The following is a 7694-nucleotide window of genomic DNA, read 5'->3' on the forward strand; positions in this document are numbered from 1 at the left end:
CCCAAGCCTGCTGAACTGCAGCTGCTCCAACCTGGGTCCCACAAAGCATACCAGAGCAGGAGTACACAAGCAGTGCCAGAGCCCAGCTGCCTGGACAAGTCTGGCATCTCTCAGCACCGTGCAAGCTTGGCAACATGTTCTGCAGGTCTTGTGCTTCCCCTGCACACAGCTCCTAAAGGTATGGAAAAGGGGTGTTCATTTGTCATTCTCATTTCACCAATTTCTTTAATATAACAATTATCAAAGAAGTATCAACAAGTCCAAAAATGGGTCCATCAAAGGGAACAGAAGTGTGATCTCCTCTGGGAAGGACAGATGAATAACCAGCTTTGTCCCTAGAACTCTAGCTTGGTCAAGGCAGGAGTCCTGCTACAGTCCTCACAGAACAAAAAGAAAATCATGTGGACTAATTGCAGCTATGCAATTAGCCAAACCAAAATACAGGTTCCATGATTTTATGCTTGTGATCCCACTGGTTGATGCAAGGCCCACCAAGACAAAACCTAAACCCAGTTTCAAACTACCTTACAGGTTTTGATACTTTGTCTTACATAGGCACTTAGGTCACAGGTTCAAAATTCTGTCACACCAGGATTGAACATGAAGACACATGGAAGACAGGGAGGTGACTGAAAACAACCAGCACGTGTTTCAACATGTCATTGGTTGGATGGCTGAATCCAGATGGTAGCAGTCAACAGCTCAATGTCCAGATGGAGATTAGTGATGAGTGATGTTCCTTAGGGGTCTGTACTGGGTCTAGTACTGTTTAATATAGACAGTTTGAGTGCACCCTCTGCAAGTCTGCAGATGACACCAAGCTGAGAGGTGCAGCTGACACAGCTGAGGGATGGGATGTCATGCAGAGACTTGGACAAGCTTGAGAAGTGGGCCCATGCAAACCTCATGAGGTTCAACAAAGCCAAATGTTAATAACCTGCACCTGGGTCAGGACAACACCTGGTATCAACACAGGCTGGGTGATATCAATACAGAGTGCCCCTGAGAAGGACTTATGGGGTACTGGTGGATAAAATAATGAACATGAGCTGACAATGTGCACTCACAGCCCAGAATGGTAACTGTATCCTCGGCTTCACTAAAAGAAGTGTGACCAGCTAGTTGAAGGAGGTGATCCTGCCCCTCTGCTTTGCACTAGTGAGCCCCTACCTGGAATACTGCCTCCAATTCTTGGGTCCTCAGACACAAAAGACATGGTTCTGTTGCAGCAGGTCCAGAGGAGGGCCACAAAAATGATCAAAAGGCAGGAGCACCTCTCCTATGAGGAAAGGCTGAGCAAACTGAGGGGGTCCAGCCTGAAGAAGGCTCCAGGTAGACTTCAGAAACCTTACTGCAGCCTTCCAGTACTTAAGATGGCTTACACAAAAGATAGTACAAACTTAGGCCTATCGTGATAGGACAAGGGGTAATGCTTCTAAAATAAAAGAGGGTAGATTTGGACTAATTACAAGAGAGCAATTCTCCCAGTGAGGTCGTGAAATGGCAGAAAAGGTTGCCCAGAGAGGTGGCAGATACCCCATCACTGGAAAAATTGATGGTTAGGCTGGACAGGACTCTGAACAATCCGATCTGGTCGTATACGTCCCTGCTTCACTGCAGGGGGGTTGGACTGGATGACCTTTAAAGGTCCCTTTCAACCCAAAATATTCTGATTCCACGAAAAAAGTTATACCCTCAATATCCAGCAGTCAGCTGTTATATCAGTTCAAGTTTGTTCTAAACCATCACTGCTGTAATTCATCTATGGGACAGTTCCACTGTTGAAATACCACACAAGATAAGCATAATTCTGAAAGGTAAATTATGTCAACATAGAGCATGTTTTCAAAGGTATGTGGAAGGATACAAATAGAAGTGTTTTTCAAAGACAATTCTAGAACAGCCATATGCTGTTAATATTCTTTCCAAGCCACCAGGCGATCAAAAAACAAAACAAAACCCCCAAACAAAAAACCAAACCACTGCTTCACGAACTAGAAGTTTCTCTTAAAACACATACACCTGTTCTAAGGAAATGCAAGTTGCTTCAAAAGAAGCAGGTCACCCCTCTTACCTAAGACTGTGAAGTGAGAGTCAGGGTCCAGAGGCAAGCCACCCATTTAGTTCACCCAGCTGAACAACTGCAGCTTCTCCTAATTCTTCAACACTCTGTAAAACACAGGTAAAGAACCATGCAGGATGGTAATGGAAAGAGTATCGCTAACGACTGACTTCCACCCTCTTCCTCCAGTCAGTAGTTTTCATAAGACAGGGAAGCAGGCTCAACCTATTAAAAGTAAGAATTAGTTAACGCTTCCTTTCAGAGATTGATTCATGAGTATTTGTGAGACAGAACACCATGGTAATATTTATAATGTAATTTTGCAACCAGTAAGTTGTTAATAAGTCCTGTCAACTCCCAGCCACAAGAAGGTGGAACTAGTCAAAAACAGCAATTAGAAGTCCTATTTGGTCATGTACTGTATTGCTAACCATGAATCCTGGATCTCAACATTATTTGATTATTTTTATTTTTTTTAAATATTTATCCTACAATGTTATTTTCCTGAAGAAACATCTTACCAGCTGGTATAGCTACTGAAGTGCTGCTTCATTACAAAATGTTACCTTTACACTGCATTTGCTGACTTTCTGCTGACCAACAAGATACATTACACACATTATTGTCCATATGAACCTGTTTTTTTCCAAACTTTTATTCATGGGCAATACAGCCTTATAAGGCTGTCAGGCACTGCCTGTAAATACAAGAAGTTAATGCAGTAAAAGTTAAGGTCAAAATATTAAGGTGACAAAAAGCTACTTCTAAAATGTGATTTGCTCATTGCTGTTGCTTCTGGGAACCAAATATTTAGCAAAGCTTACAGCACTCTCCTGGAAGTGGGGGAGAAAATGTTGTGGGTTTTTTTTTTTTTTTGTAAACATCATACTCTAAATTATTTGTTACAGAACCTGCCAGCAAATGTGTTACCCTCTTCCATGTACAAATCAGCATTTGATTAATGACAGAAAATCTTTCAACACTGCTTCTCTGTAAAACTCACAGCTACCTTAAATATACTGGATGCTTCAGAAAAAAAAGTGTAAAACATCTCCTTTGTTTAAAAATCAATATCAATTCATTAACTAAAGTGAAGCAAAGACCTGGCCCACAGTACCAAATACTGACACTGAAAATGAGATATATGCCTACATATTTTAGGAATTCTTTCCCCTTGTCCCTCAATTGCATGTTCTATTTTTAAGAGTTAGTGGCTTTTATCTTCCCGTGTATGAACACGCTGCCGTGGTGAGAAAGACATTTCCTGCATTTAAAAAAAAAGATTAATTCTCTCTGAACATTCACTAAATAAACTGAAACCAAAAGTAGCAGAGGGGAAAAAAAATACACAAAAAAATTTACTCCATAGCAAAAACTAACGTGATGCATATTTGATGCAGTTGTAAAAATGTAAACATTATATTCATTCCACATTAAATGCCATATCATGTACTACACTATGATTTATGCAAAATGTTACAAGGTTAAAAAACAAATATTCATAATGATTTCATATTGAGGTACATATTTCATAATTCTAAAAAAGGCTTTCTCCTACCAAACTTGAAGTGAAAAAGAATCTGTTTTATTTCCTCAAGTCAATTAGAACAGGGACAATCTCACTCAAGGTGCTCTAACAAGCTGAGAACATCCCTCCGTGTATTTAACATACACACACAGTTTTAAGTCCCATCCACAAAAGAATAATCATTTGCATATGTCTTTAAGCAGTGGCAGTAATTAAAAAAAGACAAAGCTTTGTTTGCTATTAAAAAAAGGATCAAACCCACACAATGTTAAGAGTTCTGAAGAGGACCCGAACTGAAAGCTCTAGGCTTTAAAACACACTGCTGTGAACAAGTTAAACTCCTCTGCTGTTTCAAATCTGCCTTCCCTTCAGTCACTTTCTTTACACAGTCACAGAATCATGCCCCTAGAAAATCCCAAACAAATCAAACTATTTTTCCATCTAGCTTGATGCTTTTATTTATAAATTCTTGGGAGATACTAGGGATAGTCCAGCGAGAAAAACCAGCAAACAATGCTGGTAAACACAGAAAAACCTTGTTGATTCTAGTATGAAAGATACTACATTAAACAGCAAACATTTAGAGTGGAATGGAAGGTATTCATAAAAGAGATGGAGCATCCCATAATACTGCCCAGAAATAATTTCAATTAAAGGTATTTTTCAGACCAGTAAACCTAAGCAGTGGTCTAGATTTTCTTTCAAGGTTTGTCTGTATCAAATTGACAGAACATTACTGTTACAAAGACAAGTCATAGGCATTGCAAATTGCATTTCTTTTTAAAAGACAAATGAGTGTAAGGAAAACTGTGGAATATCCATAGCAATTTGGTAATGCACGTTTCCTATTTTCAATTCAACACACTCCAAGTTTCACGGTATTTTCAAACCTTCAACTGTTTCCAAGATGAAAGGGCACAGCATATTCTGTGCTACCATCCTAACTGAGCAGTTTGTTAAAACTGTAAAGACTGTTTTCCAGCAGTTTTCATTCTTATCAAAGGGTACCTCTCACCACCTCATCATCTCACCTAGTCATAGATGTCTAACAACACAACCCAGAGTTTAGCTTCCCTCTTCACATGGAATCTCTAACTGGATACTATTTGCATGAATTAGTAACTTAATCTTATGTTTTAGATCTCTTCCTTTCAAACTAGTCAACAACATAAACAAAAAGGTAAAATAACAATACAGTCACATACATTTTACTTTGTTAGGAATCAAAACTAAAATCAGATAAAATTTCTCACTGAGGAGCTTTTTGGTAGACCTGCAAGAGGCATGCTAAAACTAATCTGACAAGCTGATTCTCAGAGCCTCAGGTTTGCACAGCCACCTACTGAGGTAGGGAAGTTTCCATACAGACACAGAGAGCCCATTCCTGAAGTGATGTGTAAGACACAGGTTTTCTTCCAGAGTTGTAACACAGCTTACACGGAACAAACAAACAAAAAAAAAGTATTTCCATTAACTAGAGGGGAAGAAAAAAAAAAGAGTAGCATAACCAAAAGTCTATAGATTACAGGTTCTTGCCACTTAAAGGAGAGTTCTGGACCATGCTTTGTTGCCTCAGCAGTACTAACCTCTGAATGACCACATCACCTCATCTTAGACGCCAGATATACAAATCACCTGTGAACTATAATGCTCCACAGAGCTCCTTTAAAAGACTTATTGCCGCCACACTTAAAAACGGAACCCAGAAAGTCCTGCAGCAGGAAGTGACAGATCCCGTTTACTAGCAGTCTGATCACAGGTTAGAAGATCCGACTCTTCAGACTGGATCGAAGGTAACAGAAGCAAGTGAACACACCTACTTTGTTAAGCAGGCCCTGCACACTAGTTACGCACCCTCGCAGTACTTCACACACCTGCACCTCCCCGGCTGCCCCAGCTAGCCATGCCGAGAGCACCCAAGCGCCCCATGCCCACGGCACCCCGCGGAACCGGGAAACTGAGGCAGGGACAGGCTAGGTTCACCCAAGGTCGCCCAGCAAGCAGTTCTCCCTGGGGGCGGGCTGCAGCCCAGAGCCACCCGCCCGCCCAGCCTTCCCTCTTCTGGGGAAGGACGGGGCGGCCCCACACCCATGTGCCTCACAGGGAGGAGGGGGATGATCACTGGGGCCACGCACCCCTGCCGCCACCGCCTCCCGTCCCCACCCCCGTTAGTGGATCTCCCAAGCGGAGGGAAACGCGCAGGGCCGCTTCCCGGCTCCCTCCCCCTCAGGGCCGGCGTGAGCCGGGCGCCATCCCCCGTCCCGGCCCTCCCCCGGGCCAGGCGCTGCACAGCGCCTACCCACCTGGGCGCCGCGGCCTGCTGCTCCCGGTCACTCCCGCCGCCACCGCCGCCAGGGCTCATGCGGGGGCCGCGCTGCGCTCGGGGCCGGGCCGCAGGCGAGGAGCCGCTACCGCCGCTGCTGCTGCTGCCGCCGGAGGAGCCGTCGGGGCCCCTGTGCGGAGAAGACGGGGACGCGGCCTGCCGAGGGCGGGAGAGCAGGCCAGGCCTGCGGCTGCGCCTCCTGTCGCGGACTCGCTCACTCTCAGCGCGAGCTCCGCACCACCATCTTGGGAGCAACGCGGATATCGGCGCGGCGCAAGCTCGGAGGACGGGCGGGGGTTGGGGGGGAGGGGGGGCGGGAAGGAGGACCCGCCGCGTCCCGGCGTGCAACGCGGGCAGGGGCTGGGCGGATGAGGCGGCTGCTCCACGCTACCCACCCCTCGAAACCATAGAGTCCCCGGGCCGGTTTCTTCCTGTCTTTTTCACTCGCGCCTCCCGGCAGAAAGCAGCCGGGGCGGTGCCTGTGTGGCTGCCTGCGTGAGGCGGTAGCCGCCATGTTGGAAGAGGGCAACGGGGGGAAGGGCTTGGGGGGCGGGGCTCCGTCCGTATGGAGCGGCGGTCAGCGCAGAGCGCGGGGGTGGTGACGCGAAGGGCGGGGCGGAGTTGGGGGTGGCGCATGCGCGGTGCACAAGGCCTGGGGCGGATTGGCGGGCGGGGGTGGGAGGAGTGCGGCAGTTAGCGTGGGGCCGGCGGGTGTGTGTGCGTCTATTCAGCAGTGTTGCATGCACACGCACACGCACATCTATATATGTGTGTATATATGCATATATACACCTATACATATGCACACACATATATATACACGTATATATACATAGACACCTGTGTGTGGGGATTGACAGGCAAATGCATGTACATATAGAATAGGATATATATATAGGATCCATATGATAGGACAAGGGGTATTGGTTTCGAACTAAAATGGGAAGTTTAGGTTAGGTATAAGGAAGAAATTCTTTACTGTGAGGGTGGTGAGGCACTCAAATGGGTTGCCCAAGGAAGTTGTGAATGCTCCATTCTTCGCGGTGTTCAAGGCCAGCATGGATGGGGCTTTGAGCCACCTAGGTCTAGTGTGAAGGGTCCCTGCCTATGGAAGGGGCTTGGAACTAGATGATCTTTAAGGTCCCTTCCAACCCAGAACGTTCTATGCTTCTGTGAGTCTATATCCACATACACACCAAGGGACATACATGCAAATGCACACACAGGGATGTGTGCAGGGACATGTACGCCTGCATGCATGCTTATATGCTTATCTATATATGTATGCACATGCATATGTTACAGACATATGCATGCACACTTTCACACACACATGCCGTGCTTGCAGCAGGGCTGCAGGCAGGACAGTACGCAGACACCGAGGTGAGCAGCGGCACAGCAAGGGGACACAGCTGTTGCGGACAAGGAGAGAAACCGCCGCCACCTCTGAGCCCTCAGCAAGGAGAGCCCAGCCACCATCAAGGGCTGCCGCGGTGTCAGGCCTGTCCATGGCCCCATGGCAGGCCGCCCAGGGTGTATCAAGTTTAACCCAGGCCGGGTGCCAGGGCTGGCCGGGAGGAGGGAGCGCAAGAAGGGGAACGGACAATGACCTCTGGAGGGGAGCCCGCGCTGGGGCCATATTCTCCTCTTGCTGCTGCTGGCCAAAACACACGAGGACAGGCAGCACACAGCATGGTTGTCCCGGCTGTGTCAGTCCCCTGTGCAGGCAATGGAGGAGAAGATGAGGACAGGCAGAGCAGGAGGCCCATGTTACTCAAACC

The 7694-nt window shown here is 46.6% G+C and overlaps 1 protein-coding gene across 4 annotated transcripts in view; it reads right to left on the reverse strand.

Moving 5' to 3' along the window:
* UBE3A (ubiquitin protein ligase E3A) overlaps positions 1–6185 on the reverse strand; it is a 53911-nt gene extending 47726 nt beyond the window's left edge. For 2 of the 4 annotated variants that reach the window (XM_031050963.2, XM_031050962.2), the window contains exons 1-2: positions 5894–6185; positions 2075–2169 (exon numbers count right to left, since the gene is read on the reverse strand). The gene's annotated coding sequence lies outside the window, so the exon portion shown is untranslated. The remainder of the gene's footprint in view (positions 1–2074; positions 2170–5893) is intronic. The other 2 variants (XM_013129602.3, XM_005151390.3) reach the window with 1 other exon arrangement.
* Positions 6186–7694: the final 1509 nt, after the last annotated feature.

The sequence above is a fragment of the Melopsittacus undulatus genome, chromosome 2, assembly GCF_012275295.1.
Source record: "Melopsittacus undulatus isolate bMelUnd1 chromosome 2, bMelUnd1.mat.Z, whole genome shotgun sequence".
Lineage (NCBI taxonomy): Eukaryota > Metazoa > Chordata > Aves > Psittaciformes > Psittaculidae > Melopsittacus > Melopsittacus undulatus.